We start from the raw sequence: 23,727 nt of genomic DNA, 5'->3' as shown, positions 1-23,727 counted from the left end.
TCTCCTCAGGGTGCCGTCAGCCAGACAGTGCCGGCTGGCGACCCCCAGGGGGAGGGCCTTCTCGGTGGGAGCCCCCACCCTCTGGAACGAACTACCCCCAGAGATCCGGGTGATCCCGGATCTCCCCTCCTTCTGCCGCGCCCTAAAGACATGGCTTTTCCAACAAGCGGGATTGGCCTAGGGAATTTTAGTGGGGTTTTTAAGGGAAATTTTAATTATTAGGCCATTGCAAATATTTCCTTTTAATCAGGTTTTAAATTGGTATTTATTGTAATATTGGTTTTATAAGGCTGTTAGCCGCCCTGAGTCCGGTAAGGAGAAGGGCGGGATACAAATCAAATAAATAAAAATAAATAAATAAATAAAAATTTAATTTAATACATATAGTTAGTATATTCTTCCTCCACCACCTTTCTAATGTATTTAGATAAAGGACTCTTGAGGTACTAAAGATTTCTTGGTGCTGCATTTAAACTTCAGGCATCTTCATGGATTTAGGCTTCAAAACAGAGGAATGTGTATGCAAATCTAGTTTGTAAAAGATGATGGTGTTTCCTGAATATGTGTAAAATTGTCATGAAATCTTATTTACCAGAGCCTTTATATCTCAAATATTTTTCAGTCTGAACAGAATTATAGCTCTGTATTGTAAGTCTTGCTTTTATATCTTTATATATTGACTTGGGAGACAATCAATGTCATCCATGATTCACAATGGGGAATATCCCTTTGTGCAAATTCTCCCTGCTGGCAGATGGGACAATACAGTCAATCATTAACTAGTAGCCTTTTTTATTTAGTTCCTTGAATGAGATTTAAATTGATTTCTCTATGGCTCTGATAGATATATCCTAGTCTTATCATTGGTCATAATTTTGCACTAAATAAATGAATGGGTTAGTTTCTTAATTTTTTAAATAGAAAGAACATATGTTTATATATATATGACATGTATCATGTAAGACCTTCCACCTAATACCTGCTGTGCTCCTTGTGATGGTGGTGGTGGTGTTCCGGGTGGGGGGGGTGAGAATGAATGAAAAAAGTTGGAAGTATAGCCAAGAGTGTCTATTCCCAGCAGGATCACCCAAGACATGATGGTCATCCCAGCTGCCCAGCTAAAGTAAGCAGGCATCTGCGGGCAGTAGATGCCGGAGGCAGCTGATCACTTTAATGACATGGCAAAGGGATCAATTCATTCTGTGTGAGAGAAAGCAATGATAAACCATTTCTGTATTTTACTAGATAATATAAAATGGCCCATCGGGTTAGATGGCACTCAACATGCTACTGAGGAAGGAACTTCCAGAGTACTAATGATGTTTATGATGTGGCTAGGTTAAAGCCTTTGGGACATGGCTAAGTTTGCCATACAGCAAAAGAACATCAGAATATAAAGATAGAATTACAGTAGGAACATGGAACATAGAAACAGGAAAACAGGAAAGCTCAACACAATGAAAGATAAAATAAAAGGATTATAAACTGACATCTTAGGCATCAGCAAATTGATATGGACTTTGTTGGGACATTTTTGATCATGTCACACTGTTTATTGCTCAGGACACAAAAAACAAAGAATTAACAGTATTGCTTTGATAGTTAGAAGACTATAGCAAGAGCACTCTTTGGCTACAATGCAATCAATGACCTATCAATTAGACTTGGTGGAAAATCCTTTTATATGATGATCATTCATGTTTATGCTCTAACCACCAATGAAAAGAAGAGGCAGTTGATGAGTTTTATGATCAAGTCCACTTTGAAATCAACACAAGATATGCAGCTTGTGATTAAAAACTGCAGGGCCAAAATTGAAAACACAAAAAAAAGAAAATGTAATTGGATTGTATGGCTTAGGAACCTGAAATGAAGCAGGAAACCAAACATCAGTTTCTTCTACTCCAATAATTTCTTCATAGCTAGCAAAAATGATGTCTATATGCATAGACATCACCAGATGGAGTATGTACGATAAAATTCACTATATTATTGCTAAAAGGGGATGGAGCACCTTAATTATAGCATAAAAGACTTGGCCAAATGCTGACTATGGAACAAATCATGAACTGCTCATGTGCAAGTTAAACTAAGTAAGAAGTAAAGCACTTAGTTTTCACAATATGATCTTCTACATTTTCAAGGAGAGCATCAGGAATTGTTTTGAAGTTCTGAACTTCATTGACAGAGAACCAAAGGAATGACTGAGAATGGAATTAAAGAAGTTGTTAAGGATTAATGTGAAGAGAGACTGCCAAAATGAAGAAACAGAAGAAAGCAAGATTATCAGAACAAACCATGGTGTAGGAGATGACCATGCATCATCAGCCTTGAGTACCTTTGTGCCCACAAGAGATTTAAGTCCAGCTCACCTTGAATTCTATTGATTCTTATCTACTGCCAATTTGCTTTGACTGTTAGTAGTTCAGATTCTTGTAAAGAGATTAAGCTTGCAATAAACCTTTATATTCATTTGAACTGCCTGGATTCTTGATTTCCTGCACTTGACACATGGAAATTATTAAGAAGAAAACAGAAGCGAAAGCGAATCTTAGAAACTCATTGACAAATATGTATGTTGCAATGCTGCTGCTTCCCAGGGGGTTCCAAAAAGCAAGAATAATGAGGAACCAGGTGATTTAACTTAATGAGTACAATGACTCAATTATCACATTGCTTAACTACAAAAGTTCCTGTCCTAATTGTGGTTGTAAGGACAGTGGAGGTTATACAGTATAGTTCCTCTGATGCCATACTCAAATTTGTATAGTCAAACTAAGAATGTGTCTTGAAGATATCAGGGAAGGGGTGGTAAGGACTGCTTAAAATTTATCCCCCTCAAATTAAACTTTTTACTATAAGAATCTGTAACTCTCTGATTACTGATGAAATACAAAATGTACTCTTAGCTTTGAGTAATAGTAAAGCATCAGGATTTTATAGATTTCATACAGAAAAGTATGAAATATTTTTTGAGAATTGTTTCTAAATGTTATGATTTATAAATCAATTTTTTGAAGATGGTATTTTATTACTAAACTTACTGTATATTAAAAATATACCATAACCAGCAAGATCATATCTGTGTTCCAAATATTGGACTATCTCGCTGATCAGTGTAGATATCAAAATTCTAATAAGTGTTTTAGAAAATAGATTGCAAAAGATGATATCTTCAAGAGCGAAGAATCCTTAAGTTTTATTATAAACAGATATGGATTAAATAACATTTATGTAGTAAATCCGATTGTTTTCAATAAATATGGAGAGGTTCAAGCTATACTTGCACCATTAAATGCTCAGAAATCCTTTCACAAAATTTACAGGTATATGCTCAACACTCTAATTAACTCTAATTAATTAAATCTAATTAAACCCTAATTAATTACACTTTTGTAAAGAACTTATAAATTAGATCCACACTTTATGATGCATATCCTAAAGTGTAAGTTAATTAAATGTTTTCTTCCTCAAAATCTGTGTTCAATGCTAGTCACAGCTTTGAAGTGAATTTTATAATTAGCAGGAGTCTTAAACTTATGTTACATGGCATTATTTGCTAAGATGACTCTTTGGGAAAACCATTTCTATTGGCCATTGCATATATTGGAGTTAGGGTAAGATTTCCATGAAGTATATGGTTAAATTTAATGGGTGGGTTAGATTTTCATGAGTTTTTAAGATTCAGAAAATATGAAAACAAATCAAGTTCTACAACATTATTTGTACTAAAGTTTAAGTTTTTTAGAAATAAAGGAAGGAATGCAAAGTTGGTTTATTTGATCAAAATTAAAATAGATGTAATGTTATTTCTGGTAATCCTTAATGGACTTTTGCTAACACCAAGACTGACAATATTTTATGGATTTGTTTATAGATAAGAAATGGCATATGGATATTATCATTCATCTTATGGTAGAGATTGTTCGTCAGAATAGTATTCAGATGAAAGTAATATTAAGGCTAAGTTGAACAGGAAGGTCAATTTTTGGTTGATTTTTTATGATTATTGGGAATCCTAACTTAATATTATGTTAATGTTACATTGCCTGCAAAAACCTTTTTTCAGTTAAAGTTTTCTTTTCATGGGATGATGAATTTTGAGTTAGAGTCAGGCTATGGTATCTATCAATGGGTTGGGAGGAATCAGCTTTTGGGTGAGTTTTTATCAGTGGTAATGTTAGTTCATGTTAGAGTAGCAATAGTCTGACAGGATAATGTTTTAGATCAGGGGTCTTCAAACTTGGCCCTTTTATGACTTGTGACTTCAACTCCCAGAATTCCTCAGCCAATGTGTCTGGCTGAGAATTCTGGGAGTTGAAGTCCACAAGTCATAAAAGGGCCAAGTTTGAAGATCCCTGTTTTAGATAATACTTTTCTAGCAGAATTCGGTAAAGTAAAATCTCCAGCTCTTGCACATGGTCCAACAGGATGCCATGGTTGATGGTACTAATAGCTGCTGAGAAGTTTAAGAGAACCAGGATGTGTGCACTTTTCCCATCCAGGTCCCAATAAAACTCATCCACTACAGGATCACTGCCATTTCCCTCCCATACCCAGGTCTTAACCATGACTGGAAGGGTCCAGATACTTCATTTCCTCTAGTGCTTCATAAGGATGGGGTTCTTTCTGAACTGGAGGTGCATTTTGCTTTGCCAGGGCAGCAGCTGACACAGAAAAGCAAGACAGTTTTTTTAATGTTTTTTTTATTATTTACAACAGGTATATGCAACACAATCTCAGTGATCATCTGTCCGAATCAAAACACTCTGCTTCTTATCCCTTTTCTACACTTATTGAGAGAGTGCAAAGAAAAGTAAGGGCTGGCTTTACTCTAGGATGTTCAGCACAGCTTGACTTTCTCTGGTTCTGCTCAGCCAAACACCTGCTGCCTCTCCCTTGGGAAAAGAAAACCTCTCTCAGATTCTTCGGCCCAATCCTTCTCCAGAGACCAGGACTTCACCAACAATCAATAAGCCCCTCCTTCTCGCCCTGGGGGGTGAAGATGTTTTAGTGGTAAAACTTTAATGGTTAAGTGAAGTAAACGATTAGAGATGCCTATTTTGCCTAAACAAAAAGATGTGTTACTGTCCATACCAAAAACATTGATCTTAGATTACATCTTATTCAACAAGAAAAGGCTTAAGTAAATTACTGTATTGCTGTAGGTGCAATGAGATTACAGCAATGCTTCATTTAAAAATGTTTTTGTACAATTTTCTACAGTTTCTTTTTGGAGGAAGTTATTACATCTATTAACTAAACTTTGAGATAAAATTTAATGCTTTCACTTATTCTTTTGAACTGTATTCTTATCACACAGAAGCTAATATCAAGACAGAAAAAGTGGATTCTTCATGATCTTCTGATAAATAAAAGATTCTGCCTAATTATTCAGTGGTTTACAGATTCTCGGTATTAGCAACTTACATATTAATCACTTATTTGCACAAAAAGCTGTGGATGGTTATAATGACATATGACTGCCATTTATTAAAATGCTTTTGTAAAAATTTTATATCTTTATCTATGAATATGTGTCCTGTATATTTTGTTTCTTTTTTCTTGTTGTTTTAAGACTTCATTTATTCATTCATTTTTATATTACCCATGTTCTACATTTAACAACAGTTCACCGAAGTTTCATGCTATGGATTTCAACTGAAATAATTTGAGTTGTAACAGAATGTCTACAAGGGGGTAAAAAAATTATATAAGATGATGGCTACAACTGGTCATTTGAAATCCAGCCTCTATTTTTACATGCAATACATGTAAAAATTCATAATATTCTTCTTTGGACATATTATTCCCATTTCTCTCAGAAAGACTCTAATCCTGCGAAAGCTGAAAGGAAGGAGAAGAGGATGTTCAACAGCAAAGTGGATGGACTCAGTTATGGTAGTTATGAGCACCACTGGACTCAAAAGAAAAGGTGAGATCTTCTCTATTATGATCTATCTCTATGTGGTTGCTAGGAGTTGAAAAAACTTGACAGCACATAATCAATCAACATGTAAAAATTGGCTGGACTTCAATTGTGTGATTCAGCTGCCATCTGGACTTTTTTGTCACACATGCATACCCATGGATACTCCTGAGTTGTAATCTTGACAATAGAAAGGGTGCCTTGTTGGGGAATGATATTTAGCTCTTTTTTTAAAAAAACACTTGTATATAGCATGCTGATATATAAATGAATTAGATATGAACTGGTGCATGGCTTCAGAAGTAAGTTCCACTAGGTCCCAAAAAATTGTATAAGTTCCTTGCTTTAATAACTGCCATTCCTTGCTTCTGTAGCAAATAGAAAGTATGTTTCTTCATTTTATGGGAATTCTGCAGTAAGTTCAGTGGTGGGATTCAGCCAGTTCGCACCATTTTGGCAGAACCGGTAGCTAATTTCTTGTTCTTCCAGGTCCAGAATGGACTTCCAGAAGCGGCATTCCTACAGACAACCGGTTGTTTACATATTTGAATCACACCACTGAGTAAATTCTATAGTTTGACATACACTCTCACATTTTTAAAAGGGTCGATCATTCTACATGTCAGTTTCTTATGAATATAATGTTCTGCTTTTTCTTTTTCTTTTTTACAAACATCACACACTTGAGTACTCAGTGCAATATTTTGCTCCTAAAAAAATGCAGACTTCCTCCTGGTACTGTTTTGAGAATGATTGTGTAATTCTGTATGTATCGTGGATATGCAATGGATATGTTTTAATGAAATAATTAACAATAAACAATCCAATTCATCATTCGCTATCATGTTGCACAATTGTAGGATTCTCTGTGTGCTTTAATCTTTGGCAGGCCTGGCATCAGAGACTGATATTCTTGGGCACCTGCCAATCCCAAATCCCATTATACTGGCCTGACTCAATAATTATCTTTTTTTGTTGTTGTTTTAGATTTTATATGCCACGTACATCCTGAGATCTCTAATCATGTTACAATAGAAAGATAAAACCATAAAAACAAGTTAAAACTAAGACTATTAGAAATGGATTAAACTATATTGATTACTAGCCTATCTAAAGAGATATATTTTCAAAACCTTTTAAAATGCAAACAAAAGGGTTATTCCTCTCAAATCAGCAGGGAGGGCATTTCAAAGAACTGGAGCAGTTATATAAAAAGTTTGACCCTGAGTCACCCAGATGAGACCCTGGCAAGGGAAATTATTTGGAAGAATACATCTTTGGACACAAACTGCATGGGGCTTTAAAGAAAAATATTAGCACCAACTTTGCCTCTCATCCAGAAACAAACTAGCAGCTAATGTTTATTGACAGTGCTGTATATTGATCTATGAATCTCTAGTGACAAGAGCAAAGACAAAGATCTTCCTCTGCCCAAGTGGGCAATGATAAGAACTGGATGTAGAGAGAGGGAGCAAGGTAATGGAATATGGAGAAATGACAAAGCTCGTTTATCATTGTTTCTTCTGAACAATCTAGATTTGATCTTGGATTTTGCCTCTCCATACTGAGTTGCAGAGTAAACACTTGCCATTACTTTTTAAAGTGAAAAAGAATGCAGTAAAACTGCAGATGTGTCTGTGTTCACCCAGCTGTATTTTTCCATAGATATTTCCTATCTATTCACTCCCTAACTAGTACCACTCTGCATAAAAGCTACCCATCTTTAATATGAAGTTGAGATTCTGGATGCCTATCATAACATATCTATCTATCTATCTATCTATCTATCTATCTATCTATCTATCTATCTATCTATCTATCTATCTATCTATCTATCTCTATCTCTATCTCTATCTCTATCTAATCATATATCTCTATCTATCTCTTTATTATCATCTCTATCTATCTATCTATCTATCTATCTATCTATCTATCTATCTAGCTAGCTAGCTAGCTAGCTAGCTAGCTAGCTAGCTAGCTAGCTAGCTAGCAACTATCATCTATCTATTCAATTTCTATAGCCTCCCAACTCAACCAGGTGACTCTGGGCAGCTTACAATTCTAAAATAATTTAAATGACATTAAAGCAGTACAAACAACCAAAAAATAAATAAGCATAAACAGCAGCTGTGATGATTAATCAATTAATAGTAAAGCCAAGTAATGGAGCTTCACACATACCAAGCCCCAGGTCTGGGTACATAGCCATGTTTTTAAAGCTTCGCATAAGGCCAACAGGTTGGGGCTATCTAATCTCCGAAGGGAGAATATTCCATAGGGCAAGAGCTACAATAGAAAAGCCCTTCTTCTAGCTCCCCTCAGTCAACACTCTTTGGCTGACGGGATCTGCTGCATGCCCAATCTGATTGGATCTGATTGGACAGGTAGAAACTCTTGGAAAAAAGATACTCCCTCAGATAACCTGATCCCAAGCAATGTAGACACTGTACATCCTTTCAGGAATCAAATTGTTTTAGGTATCTAAGAATAAAAAAAGGCCCAGAAAACAGTGTTCAGATGAAGAAGAGTCTTTAATAAAGTTTTTGAATGGATGTTCTATAAATAGGATAATAAAAAAAGATCAGGGTGCATAGAAGCATTAACATACAATTCTTGGTTTGCCAGAAGGGCCACTAATGTTACTATTAATTTTGGTAGCTATTAGAAACATATATTGTATTCCTTGGTCTGAACTTGATCACATGGTGATATTATGACCTGAATTGCCTATTATTAATCTATAGGTCTGCATCTCACACCTAACAAAGTTCAAGTATGGGTTCATTTTAACTCTCCAAAGAATAGTCCATATCAATTAAGACTGAGTTGAAGAAATTCCATTATTTTCCAACTATGACTGTGTATTTTGACAAACATATCCACTTTTTAATGCATGTGCAATATTTTTTTACTTAAAATATTTACCATTTTATATATTTGTTGAATACTGGAAAATATCAATTTTCTGCACCAGTGTTCTGCACAGAGGAGACCACATTTGGAATACCATGTCCTGTTCTGGTCACCAAGACACAAAAAAGATGTTGAGACTCTAGAAAGAGTGCAGAGAAAAGCAACAAAAATGATTAGGGGTCTGGAAGATAAAACATGTGATGATCAATTGTAGGAACTGAATATGCCTAGTCTAATGAAGAGAAGGACTGGGGTGACATCATAGCAGTCTTCAATATTTGAGAAGCTGTCTCAAAGAAGAGGGCCAATCTATTCTCCAGAGTACCTGAAGGCAAGACAAAAAGTAACAGAAGGAAACATATCAAAGAAAAATTCAACATAGACCTAAGGAGAAATTTCCTGACATTGGGAACAATGAATCAATGTAACAACTGCCTTCAGAAGTTGTAGGTGCTCTGTCACTGGAGGTTTTTAAGAAGAGATGGGGCATCAATTTGTCCGAATGGTATAGGTTTCATCCTGGGGCAAGGGGTTGGACTAGAAGTTATCTTACAACTCTGTTCTTCTATAGGTAGCTTGCTATAAAATGATGTATATTTTCTGCAGGACTGGAAGATATGGTTCGGTTATCTCCTTGGCATTGTTCAAGTCCATTCAGCATATTGAGATGAAACTTTAGATTGAGTTGTCATAACAAACTAAAAGAAGAGAAGTTCTTTGTACCCATTTTGTACAACATTTCTGAGATTTGTCTTGTATTCAATGAAATTTTTTGTATTCCTCTCACAAAATGGGGTCCTCATTGATCAGAGCCACCTTCTGCATAATTTCACTCTCCAGTGAACCATGCATGAGAGATGCAATGGAAAATCATTAACAAAAGTCTGCGCTATTCAAGATCTTTTAGCAATTGGCGATGACTAAAACATCCACAGTAAAGTGATTTTTCAGCAGTTCTATTTTCATCTCAATAGATTCGTTTACTTGTAGTCAGGGTTTGTCTTAGGACAAATATTGTTCTCTGGGTAAGCAACATGTTTGGTGCCCCTGTGGTCTATTTTACATTGTTGTCAAATTGGGCAGAACTGCTGAATTTATCAGAGTAAAGCAGTTTTCTGCTGGATTTCATTCAAAGTCAGTAACATTCAAGTGGAAATGAAAAAAGGAGCATCTTTAATGGCTTATTTTCCTTGCATACTAAACAACTTGAAGATGCTGCGGAAAAAAAAAGATTGCAACACTAATTTTGGATTGATTTTTCATCCAACTCTTGGAAGATACTCTTTTCAGCAAATACTGTCCTTGAGTTCAGAATTCAGAAAAAGAACCAAATTTGCCAATCTCTCAAATAATTCCTATCTTTGAACGGATTTCTGTAGGCCTGGAATACAGACCATTTCTAAAACTTGATATGAGAGATTAAATATGCAGTTCTTAGATCTGATTGATCAAATGAAACAACAGAGCTTCTTTGCTTTAATTTCTTCTTTGAAAGTAGAAAGAAAGAAACTCTTTCTGTGTGTGACACACAATACACAGAGTATTATATAATGTGAGAAAGAAGTAAATCCAAATATGTGTGGTACAATTGTATAAGAGTAAGTGAAGCTGTTTTGCTACTACAGAAATGTTAAAAGCATCTTATAAAGCATGTAGGATTAATAAATAAATAGTTCATATTTACTCAAAAGCAAAGAAAGAATCTTAAACAGAACTTGTTAAAAGTATATTGTATTTTCTTGTAATTTTCTATTGAGTTTTTAAACCATTCTTTGCTTGTTTAGTTATACAAACAATGCACATGTACACATACATTCGGTAATCCTTAAAAACATGATACATAACTTAATTCACAGATGAAATTTAGAGATAAACCAATAAACTGTTTTTTGGGGTGGTGATGTAGGATGCTTTGAAGTCAGTGTTGATTCCTGGCAACTGCCTGGACAAGACCCTGCAGTTTTCTTGGCAAGATTTCAGAAGTGGTTTGCCACTGCTTCTTTCCCAGGGCTAAGAGAGAGTGACTGGCCCAAAGTCACCCAGATGGTTTTATGTTTAAGGCATAAAACCTTAAACTGTTTAAGTCACAGTCTCTAGCCTAGTAGCTTAACAACTACAACACAATGGGTCCAATAAACTTTAGTGACCCTTTAACCTTTAAAAATATTGCTGAAAGTAGTTTCCAATAGCACTTCATTGCCATCACTTTGATCATGTATTTCTTTCTGGGAGGAAGTATGACTGCTTCCAATAGCCATTGCTGTTGAAGGGGTGGGGAAGATTCTGTAAGTCATGCTCTACTCATATTCCCCAACTTGTTCCTATAGAACAGAAGAACTCTGGCTTGGTGGCTGTCTTCATAGAAATCTGGGGTGGGGTTGTTTCTATGTGATCAGGCACATCAAATACTATGAACACAAATTAGATGAGGGGGAAATCACAATTTATTTCCTTTTTTATTTCATTTTGATATATTGCAGGATTGAGGTATTCTTGATGTTTAAACAAGAGTACCTCAGGATGTTGTCCCAATTGTGTGTTCTTTACATTTTTCCATTAGTAAACAGAGATACATTCATTGGTTTGCATGTTTTCTCGCAGCTACCTGGACAAGTCCCTGTGTGTTTTCAGTGTTTCCAGGCCAGGTGAGGTGAAAATAACCCTAGGTCAGCATCTAATTGCTTTTCAGTCATTGAAGAAGGGAAATGATGGTAGTATGAAATGACTTAACTGATTAATTGCTGGGAATCTGGCTTTTTTTTCAGCTTGCCTCCCCTCTCTGTCAAAATATATGATATGAAATGATGAACTGGGATGCAGGAAAGATGCTTGACTGTGGAAAGGGAGAAACAGGCCCTAGAACAATAAACAAGTTTACTTCCAAGTAACATAAGAAAGGTAACCTTAATTAAGAATATCAGACATTTTTGAGAGGCAAGGATAATCTATAAGGTCTCATAGATGACATATTTTCAAAGGTTATAAGCCACTTACTTCCATCCCAGGCTTTTTAACCTCATGAAATTAAATTAAAAAGTATGATATAAGCAGATGAAACATGTGCACACATTTTAAGGGCAGTTTGACATATGATTTATCCAACGGAAGACTTATCCAATAGGAAGGATAATATTTGGCAATCTATGAAGATGAAAATAAAAGGGGAGAATTGGGGAAGTTTTTCAAACTGCTTCTGCCAATCAAAATTATTGGGTAGGGTGGGAGAATGGGTATGGATGCAGAGATCGTGTGTTGGAGAAGTTAAGGGCTTTGTGTAATGTTATAGGTGATTTATATTTTGAAAAGATAGGGATGCATATAGCCCAAATGAAAATATACTCATTTCTTGGAAGAAAAACTGCCATAAACACCAAATGGATTAGCTTTTTAATGGCGGATCAGGCATTTGATATGCACTTCAGAAACATTCCAAGAGTTTAAATCTTATGGCACTTAAAGGATTACCAAAGTTATTATAACAGAAGCTTTTGTTGATGACAGTCCGTTTTATATATTTAATGATGTAGACTATGATTCACAAAAACTCATACCATAATATATGTGTGTGTGTGTGTGTGTGTGTGTGTGTGTGTGTGTGTGGATTTTTAAAGTGCTACAATTCCTTAGTGTCATTTCAGGATTTACCTGGATGTGATGAGGGCTCAAATTGGGGAGAAAATAGGCCTATATCTGTAACCCTACATCTCACCAACTTTCATTTGTTCAGAGCACAGATTAGGCAGAGTTACTATAATGGACTCAGAAGGAACCCTCCCTAGTTTCTTGGGCTGTAAAAGCAACAGAGGAGAAATGTACTTTCAGACTTGCAAGGTTCTGTTAATGTGGACTTACAATGAAATAGAGCTAGATCTTCTGGATATGTTTCCAGTCTGGTCTACCACATGAGGCTGACAGTTGCATTTAAGTGCATTCTCTATCTCTCTCATTTACAATCAAAAACCAAACAAGAAAGAAGGGACCATGTGTGCACTTAACCAAACTGTAAACATTAAAAATTACATACAAAGTATGCAGCTGTATATTCTGTTTTCTTTCTTTCCTGAACTTTCTATACAAGTAGGAAAAACAAAAGCTGAACTGGGATTCATTGATGAGAATTCCTGTGCTGGTATTAAATTATTAGACTAGCATGGAAATGCCAAACTTGGGCTAAGAATGTTTAATTTATTCTAAAACACACGGATACATAATATTTCAAAGCTACTGAATTTTAGGAGGAGGAATATACTGTAGTTTGAACAAAATAATTTATTTTCTAATTATGGGTACCATTTTCTTGAAAGCACTACATTCTTGCCTTGTGTTAATTAATCTACTATCAAATTCTATCAATTTAAACCATGAGAAATAGAAATACATGGTATTTGAAAAAGGGTTAACTTTAAATTATTTTTTATCTTCATACGGCAACAACTCATTGTCAGAAATAGCATGCCATAAGAAAAAGATGAAATAGTTGCAGAAAGAGACAAAAAAAAAATCTTTGGCCAAAGAAAATATTCTTAGGACTATTGTAACAGATGGGATTGCTGTCCACAATTTTGTGCAAAAATATTAGCCTAGACTAAGAAAAAAATAACTGACCAAGTATATCCCAGGTTTTATTAGAAGCACAATAATTGTGAAGTTAATGAAAATTAAGATCAATTTTACATGGAATAAAAGTTCTACACAAGCTTCTCTAGAAGAGCCTTAATAATCCTTATGCTGCTATCTTAGGCTATAAGAAAAATAATACTGCTGGATGAGACAAAACAGAATTGATTTTTAACACAATATAAAGGACAGTGTAGATGTTGCCAGTACGAACTACAGAAATCTCATTCTTTGTTGAATTCTGCTCTATATGAAATCAACCCATGTCTTAAAATAACTAGTAAATCTGTAATAAAACATACTTGCCTCTGCCCTTTTGAACCATTTGTATGCAATTCTTACTATTTTCCAGTCTTCAGACGTGCTCTTCATTTCCCTTGATAAACAATGCAAGGTTTAACAAAACTATCATGGAAGGTAGAAGGAAAAGATTAACTAAGTAGATCCACTTCCTGTGTTGCTCAGCTGTGAAGTATTCATTGTTCAAAACAGGACAAATTCACATTCAATAGAGAGATGGACAGCTGCTCACATGTAGGCTTTCTTTTGCAACATCCATGCTAAACATGAGGAATAAAGTCAGCCAAGATTGTCTGGCAGTGGAACTGAGGCTATAGATACAACTGTACTCTAAACTGTCATTGCTTTTTATGCACGGTATGTATCCCAAGAAAGTAACCTTACAATCAAGTGGCAAACATTTTATTTATTTAACCTTAGCACGCATGAATGGCACATAACATCTCCCAAAAGGAAACTAAAGACCTAAATCAGAACCACATGAAAAACAAATCAAAAAGCAAATTCAAAACTTCAATAAAGCCCAAGAAGGGCATTCACATTCAGTCAGCTGGAACCAAAAACACGTTGAAATAAAATAATTCAACCTGTTTCTAGAATTGGGGGACTTTGTGTACTTCCAAGAGGAGAACATTCCATAAAGTGAGACTAAGGGAGAAGCAACCACCATCTCACCTTTGTCCCATGACCTTCACAAGGGGAAGGAACTTTCAACAGATCTTCCCTTGGTGACTGGACTAGACAGGAGGAGTCTGTTGCTATTGCTGTGCCATCTAGGGCTCTCAAGATAATGACCAACACTTTGAGTCAGAAGCCTAATGGGAACCAATGCAGTAGCATTAATATGTAATCCATATTAGCAGAGTTGTTCTGTCCATAATATTCACACCATATTTGTATCAACTTCAGATTCTGGGTTGTCTTTAAAGGCAGCTCCACACAGAACATATTGTAGTAGGCCAGTTGAGTGATGATCAAAGCATGAGTCACTAAGTTGATGAGTATTATTTTCTATCATTTTTATATGTGTTGTTTTTATGAGAATCTCTGTCACCATATGACATTTAATGTTGGGCTTGGTATGTTGATTTATTTATTTATGTGCAATATTTGGCTTTCTGTCGTCTTTTTGTTTGCCTTCATTTTTTGACCTTCATTACATTATGCTTAAGCAGAAAATATTCTTTACCAAAAAAGAAGTGTTTGCAGATAACCCAGCATACCTCTCAGCTAAAAGATAAAGTCCATGCTCTTCCAGAAAAAATATAGCATCCAGATTGTATGGTGCCTTTAAACTAGATATTTCTTATTAACAAAACATGACAACTGCCAAATGTAACACATCAGGAAATAGAAAAAAGAAATGGCTTTGAGTTTTATAAAGAACACAGAGAGAAAAAGAAATGGGCAATTTTGCATAACCACCAATTGGTGAAATTCTTGGTGATTCACAAACTGTGTCATTCACTAGACTTCCAGAATAGTAATTACTCAACTTTCAGTGGAATTAAACATTCATAGCTTCTAATAAAAGAGAGAAATAGACAGACAGACAGACAGACAGACAGACAGACAGACAGACAGATGTGGGATGTTAATGAAATAACAGTAAGGGACAACCGTGAAAGTATCAAGCTTGTGAAAATGTCAGAGATTGTGTGTGAATGATCTTAATCAGTTCTTAAATGATGCCTTCACAAGTTTTGGTTGATAGCCATCATAGCAAGTATGTAAGTCTGAACTCTGGGTCTGATAAAAATATTTTCTGGGTCATCTATAAGATAGATGTTTGTTTGTTTTTTAAGTTGCTCCGCCCACCCTAGTTCATGATAGAGTTTAGTCCTGCATTCGTCACAAAACACTTATCTCTCTTCAAGTGCCTCTCCATGTTCTTCATGGATTGCATAAAAGCCTAAATTATCTCCGGCTGAAGGAAAAAAGTGGACACATTTCCTGTTTTGAAAGGGATTGCTACTGCTTTAGTTTATGCTGAATAGTTACACTTGACTATGCTGAGCTAACTTTCGTAATTTGTTCAATTATCCAGAAGAAGGATGCTCAGATGCAGTCTTAACAATTTACCAAATTATCAAGGGAGGAAAAAAAAAACAATAAAGCAACATTGGCTGAAAAACAAATCTAATTCTCTGTTGTCTTAAAAAGATTACTCCTTACACCATTAGAAAGAAATAACCAGAAGCTATCAATCTCAATCCATAAGCCTCTAATAACTAGCTATACCATGCAGTACTGTGGCTATGGAGTGTAGAAGTCAAAAGCCAAAAAGGCAGACAGAAATGCAATTTTAGGAACACAGAAAGTGGTTAATAGGGCACCTAAGAGGCCACGATTTGCTTCATTCAATCATAGAGGCAATATAATTTGCCCTGTCCAGAAAAGTTTTGGTTAGGGCTACCAAGGAAGCCTCTGAAATGAGATGAAAGGAAAGCAGTGCAGGAATTAGAGGGGGAAGGAGTTGTGTTGCTTTGTGAAGCTTCTTTGAAAGATTATTTTCCAAAAATAAAATTAGTGAAGTAAAACACTCCGATAAAGTTTTACACAGACCAACAACCTAACAGTGAGCAGAATAAGCCGATCCAGTCCATACTGGACACTTGATTGGCAACCCGTCAGGATTTCCGACATAACTTTTGGTCCGGAAGATTGATTAGATTGAAATTAGATTGAATCTGGTATTTACTACTTGAAAAACATATGCTTTAACAGCTGGCCGACTCCAATATGTAACATGGGTACTTCACGTAACTCAGCACCAAATGTTCTGATTGTCTAGAATACACCTAACTATATTCTGGCCAAGACACAGCACCCTGTCTAGAACAGGAATTGCTTAATGAAATTCCAAAGATTCATTTCTTAAAAATGTGATTTCTTGAGTTATTCTGGAACATGATAGACTTGTTCCAAAAGAAAACATGACACTCCATCTTCAGAATGGTGAGTTTTTCACTTTTCCACTGTGGTCTTAAAAACTGCTGTTTTAGAGATATAAATTTTCTTGAAATATTAAAACTGTGGGAAACACTTATTTCTTCTTCTTTTTTTCCAGAGGGGAATTGAAATTTTTGGGAAAAAATGAAATATATCCAATACTTATTTTTACACTGATCTAAGTTCACTTTGTTATGTTAAGAAACTATAATACAATATAGATAGAGTATACAATGTGCCTGTGTGCTATGCAATGTTGGAATTCATTGTTGGAATGTATTTCTATGCAACAACTACAGTAGTATTTAGCCAGTAAGTGATAGTATTTATAACTTTGAATCTGTGATGTATACTCTATACCAGGCATGTCAAACTCATGAGGTCACATGACGCTGCGCGACGTATCAAGACTTTTCCCCCATTGCCGGCAATGGGATGGGCACGGTTTCACTGTAATGCATCCAGCCTGCGGGCCTGCAGTTTGACATGCCTGCTCTATGCTCTTTTGTTCTAAGTAGAATTTCCTGTTTCCTGTTACAGTTAAATAGTTGAGCAGTAAAGCCCATGGTGACTGTACTCTTTGTTTGCTCTCTGTGGTGCTTTATATAAACAGAATTTCTAACAGTATATCCTGAGAATATGATAGTAGAAAAGTGACAGCTGCTAGGATCATCCAAGACATACACCCACCAAGAGGACCATATCTCCCAGCATCCTCATGAGCATGTGATCAAAATTTGGGTGCTTGGCAACTGGTTCATATTTATGACAATTGCACCATTTGTAACCTTCTGAGCCAGCTTCCGACAAGCAAAGTCAATGGGAGAAGCCAGATTTGCTTAACAACCACTTGATTCCTTTAACAATGGCGGTGATTTGCTTAACAACTGTGGCAAAAAGATTCGGCAAAACTCACTTAACAACTGCCTTGCTTAGGAACAGAAATTTTGGGCTCTATTATGGTATTAAGTCAAGGACTACCTGTATTAGAATATTTTTTGCTTTATCTACTGTTTTTGTCTTCCTTTGTGTGCTAAATGTGCTTCCTCAGATCAGCAATTCCCTCACTGCCATCATCTTCCATGATTCACTTATTGTCACAATATTCTGGTTTGTTATCTTCAAATACATGTAATCAGAAGCCATAGTTTTTCTTGGTATCCAATAATGGCTTTGTAAAAGAAACGAGCCAGAGAACTAAGCTCAGAGTTATGGGAAACAAGACACAATAGGAGCTTCCATGTTTAGCTGCTTCCATCAGTAGGAGAAAATAAGCAAGAACAATCAAAGCTTTCTTTTTCTTGGTAACCCAGAATTCTAAGAAATTGCTGGCTTCAATGGCATAAAAAGACAGTTTTCATCATAAAGCTATTGTTCTGCTTTCTTTTAAAAATATAAGGAGGGAAAGACACAAAACCACAAAGATTTGATTTTCATCCTTAGGCACATAGGAAACAGATTAAGGAGAAATGAAACTCAATAGAAAGAGATATGAACACAATTACTGTTTGCTCTTCACAATTTTTTTTAAAGCAGCAAAAGCAGCAACAGTTTAAAAAAATACTAAAAGGTCATCTCCTACCTCTTTTCTACACTGTGGCATGACTCAGAAAACTAAGTTACTGCGGAGATTTCATTGAAACCTGAATGGTGAGTTTGGTATTAATAACATCTAGAGCAGTGTTTCTCAACCTTGACAATTTTAAGGCATGTGGACTGCTGGCTGTGGAATTCTGGGAGTTGAAATCCACATGCCTTAAAATTGTCAAGGTTGAGAAACACTGATCTAGAGTTTGATTCAGTTTTGTTGCATGATATGCACGGAAGAAAAAGGCAAAAGATACTACAAAAGAATTAAATATTTTGAGTGCATTTACAAAAACTGATTTCATCATATATGAATATGAACTACATTATATATTTATTTATTGTTTATTTATTGTTTATATTTATATCCCGCCCTTCTCCTTGCGGACTCAGGGCGGCTAACAACCAGATAAAAATGCAAATCCCAAAACTACAGATTAAAACATAATTAAAAACAAATATTAATAATTGGTCTAGTTAATTTAAAATTACTTTAAAACCCCCATTAAAAATTTTCCCCTAGGCCAGTCCTGCAAGCTGGAATACACTACTATGACTAATTCAACAAAGCCAGGTTTAAAATCCAAACTCACTACAATATATGAGGAAAACTCAGGGGGGAAAAAAGCTCATGTGTAAATACTCTCAATTTCCTCAGATATTCATCATATTACACCTCTCAAAACCTGGATATGTCATCTGATCTGGGGATCTCAAGGAAAATCTTGAGGTGGTTCCCTTGCTGATTTAATCTCTTGTACGTTTTATGGTTTTTTAGCTTTTTAATTCAATTGATTTTGACATGTTTATTGTTTTTATATGTTTTGCTATATGCCTCTCAGAGATATATCTTGTGTGATAGGCCACCATATAAATTTTAGATATATAATAGAGATGGAGATGGAGATGGGGATAGGGATGGGGATGGGGATGGGGATGGAGATGGAGAGAGAGAGAGAGAGAGAGAGAGAGAGAGAGAGAGAGAGAGAGAGAGAGAGAGAGAGAGAGAGAGAGAGAGAGAGAGAGAGAGAGAGAGAATAACATTACTGCAGAAGATCATAAAAAGCCATATTGTTCTACAGTGAATTTCTGAGTAAGGATTCCATTTTTTCATGGCATCCCTCCCTCTAGATATTAATTTATTTCAAGATCTGTTGTGTACTGAAAAGTTCAGGAGGCCTCCCCACAAACAAACAAACAAAACTGTCAGATTTGCTCCAACTTTTCTATCATGAACAAATTTACCAATTCATGCCCAGGAATTGAACTGCAATTGCCACCTTTCATCAACTGCCACTCTGATCCTAGACACAAAGATTGTGTAATGTTAATCCAGAGTCACAGTTCATGATTTTGAACTAGATGCTACAAAAATTGTAGCATGATCTAAGGCTGTTATTGTTTTCCAGCAGAATAAGATTTAAAACGGGAGTACAAGCCTCTAGTCTAGGTCAAAGATGGATACCAAATTCTTTCTTATGTTATATATTTAGTATTTTTCATCACTGGCCACTCAGGGGCTGAGGCTGGGGCTATTAAAAGTTGTGCTTTATGTGGTATAGTGCTTAAGGTATCAGTTTGGTATGCTGGGAGACTGGGAATTCTAGTCCCAATTTAGGAACAAAGCCTAAAGCCTTGGGCTAATAACCCCCTCAGCCCTAGGAAGCATGAAATGGCAAACTGCTTCTGAAATGTTGCCAAGAAAATTACAGGGACTTGCCCAGGCAGTCGCCAGCTATCAGCAATGATGACAAGGCAAAAACAAAAAACTAGAGGGCAACCAATTCCTCAGTCTCTGCTCTGAATCAAAGTTAGATGTTTTTTAGATCGAATGTTGATTTTTGTCTATGGTCATGAGGAATCATTACTATTTGATTATATTTTTTCCATTATGTGTAATATTCATATTCACAACCAAATAGTATAATAATATCACCTATGTAAACATATGACTTTTGATGGTGGGTTCATATTATGATGTTGTGCTGATACCATCAAATAATCCAAAATGTCATACCATACTACCTTGGCAGTGGGTTGTCTAGAAATTGGTAACTTTTTCCACAATTCCCACACAGGTTGTTGATGTTGGCGCTACTATTGGCATTATTATTCCTAGTATTATTATTTCAACTTCTTTTTCTTTGATTTTATATTTTCTACTTAATCTACTGCTATTTTATTTACCTGTTTTATCTAATTTCTTATTCTTTTGGCCTATGATTGTAAATGTAATCAATAAATAAAGAGCTGTACAAATTGTAGAACCTCTGGTAAACATATAGATAGTCCTTGCTTAGAGACTACTTCATTTAGTGATTGTTCACAGTTACAACAGTGATAAAAAATAACCTTACAACCAGTCATAACTTTTATGGCTTTTGCAGGTTTGTAAAGCAAAGGAAAGCTGAGATAAGATCATAAGCACCATTGTGGTTTTACTTAGTGACTGCTCAGCTTAATGACTGAATTTCTGGTCCCAATTGTGGTTCCTAAATGAGGACTAACTGTACTTTCAGACCTATGGAAAGTCTTACTGAATGCAAGTAGGGGCTGAAAAAATCACTATGAAGATAGGAAGGAGAAAGGCACAAGAAAACGTATTCTGCATTATCCTAATGGCCTCTGGAAGTATCATTTTGACAATTGGACCATTATACCGTTTATATTAATAGACCCATTACATATGCAAACAAATTATGATAACCAACTGTGCTTGGATTTAAGAACAGATTTGCACAACTTGTCTTGATACTTGACTAAAGTCATCTACCTATGATTCCTGGTTATGAAAAATGTGCACCCTAAATCCTATAAATTGTATAGGATTTCTCTTTACCAGAATGTGTGTATCCTGCAACATTAGCCTGGGACCCATATATTTGCCTTCATCCAAGAAAATTGTACAGACCAATAGAACCCACTGTTCACATATCTAAAATACAGTTAATAATTTCTTTCATTCCTTTCTGTAAAGGATACTTACTGTATGTGAAGCTCTAGGTGCTCCTGCCAGTTCCCATTGAATATAAACCTCACGAGTTGCTCTGACAACATATCCCTAAGGGTTTCAATGTTCCATTCCTTATTTCAACCTTTCTTTTCTTTTATATTTTAGTCTGAGGAGAATAATTTATTTCTTTTTAAACTGAAGATGATGTGGATTTTTTCCATCCCAACCTCTGATCTTGTGGTTTCCCTTGTTCCACTTGGTTGTTATACAGTATATTGTTTTGTTGATATGAAATTGTATTTCACTTATCTTCCATTCAATTTTGTTCCTCTGATGAATCACTTCATGTAACTGTAAATATTGGCTATATAAGTTCTTACTCAAAAATTCTTTATATAATATGCTGACAAGTAAAGACTGTTTTAGTTATTTAATAGGAATGTTCATTATTTACTTTTACAGAAAACTGTTTTCACACAACTATTTTTATTTCGTCAAATGTTGTCATTATTTGTATGATTTCTTTTCTGTAAGGATCGTATTCAACTACGTGTGTCTGCCAGCATCAGTGCCAGAATCACTGAAGGCTTAGATTCTCCCTCCTACCCTACATCCTCTATTATGCTTCAAAAACTGGTCCAGAATATTTGAGGGACCTCTAAAGTAGGTTTTAGGAACATATGGAGCTGAAATGTGGAGGAAAGTCAAGGGAAGTTAAGGTGGCTTGGCTAGAAGTTTCTTTATATAGCCTTGAAAACATTGGCACAATGTTTACCATCTAAGTTTTAGATACTGGTAAAATATTACGGATTTGTACTAGAGAAAATATTTATGATTATTGGAATTTAGCATTCTTAGTTACAGCAATGCTCTAATTAAAAATTATTATTGTTGTTGTTAATAATAATAATAATAATAATAATAATAATAATAATAATAATAATAATAATAATAATAATAATAAAGTTGGAAGGGACCTTGGAGGTCATCAAGCCCAACCCCCTGCTCAGGCAGGTAAATGGCTGTCCAGTTAGAACTTAAAATATATGTGAATGTCTTCTGGCTAAAGGCAAACATAACCCATGCAATTCAGGAGGAAAACATCTATTTCCAGTGACAAGGTTACTTAGTGATGGGGAAAACCTCCATTAGAGGAATGCTCTGCTACTCAAAGAAAACAATATTGGGTTAATAGTTTTGAGTTTTCTACTTATATGTTCTTGCAGTAAACAAAGAAGAAACTACAAATTCTTCAGTCAAATCAGCTTCTCTTTATATTGCTATGTATACCAAAACTGAAACATAAAAGCCATCTCACCATTCTTTGGTATGGAAGTCAAAAAGAAAATCTGTTGCGAGGACAGAAAGTGAGCATTATGCTTGAATTTGAAGCTAGGTCACCCTTGGCTGAGGTCATCTAGTCTAATCCTCTGCCCAGACTGGAATTTGTTTAGAAAAGTCTTAGACAACCAATGACTGATTATTATTTATTATGTTTTTATTGAGTTAAAGACAAAGACAATTTGCCTAATACCACTTGATAAGTATCATAGCTGAAAAAAATGTGAGACAGACAGAGAGAATAAGTGATGCTGCATATTCTCCTCATTGCTCCAGGAACAGCTTTTACAACTGGGGAAGTTCTAACCTGCATTTGCTACTTCCTTTTTACAGCATTCCCTTTCACTGGTCTTTGCCTGCCGTGCCCCTTTCCGGGCTAAAGAAATCTATGCATTATTGCTAATATTTATGTGAGCAATGAGTCATTCAATAAGGAAGAGAATGCATGTTAGTAAGACTTGGCATATAAGTAAACACTTGCCCAGATTAGTCTTCTATGAACCTGTCCCTGTGCACTTTAGTTTTAGATGGTGTCTTCATCATTTGAGAGTGGAAATGATGCAATTTTGTTTGTATTCTTGCACTTACTCATTTGACCATTTCAGATGCCTGAGGAAGAGATTGGCACATTTTAAATGGGAATTTCTTTCATATGTATGTTGCAGATAAAGAATGACCCAGTATCTTCTATGAATACAAATCATACAAACAGTACACTCAGATAAACAACTTGTTGCTGGATTTTCTCTGTCCTCCATCCAGTCTCTGGATCTGCTCATTTCATTATGTGTACAGTATATGTGGCTTAAAATATTGTGTAATATATCATACCTCAAGGTGCAGATGGGTAGAGCTAAGTTGAATTCCAAATGAGAAATACTTTTATATTCTTGTATCTCTTTCTCTTTCCCTGATCATCAGGTACACAATTTATGCAAACTGTTAGATCGCGCAGGCAGTAAGACACGAGTCGAGTGACAGTCAGCTCTCGGTTTATTGGCAAGGCATAAAGTAAATCCGGACTGGCATCTGGGCCAGGGGAGCCCTCTTTTATGGGATTCCCCTGGCTTGTAATCACACAATTCCATTGGCTGGTAAGACCCCGTTGCTAGTTAGCCAACCAGCAACGGGCATG

The sequence above is a fragment of the Protobothrops mucrosquamatus genome, unplaced genomic scaffold (genome assembly GCF_001527695.2).
Source record: "Protobothrops mucrosquamatus isolate PMUCROS unplaced genomic scaffold, P.Mucros_1.0 scaffold133, whole genome shotgun sequence".
Classification (NCBI taxonomy): domain Eukaryota; kingdom Metazoa; phylum Chordata; class Lepidosauria; order Squamata; family Viperidae; genus Protobothrops; species Protobothrops mucrosquamatus.
Note: the sequence above shows the minus strand (reverse complement) of the source record.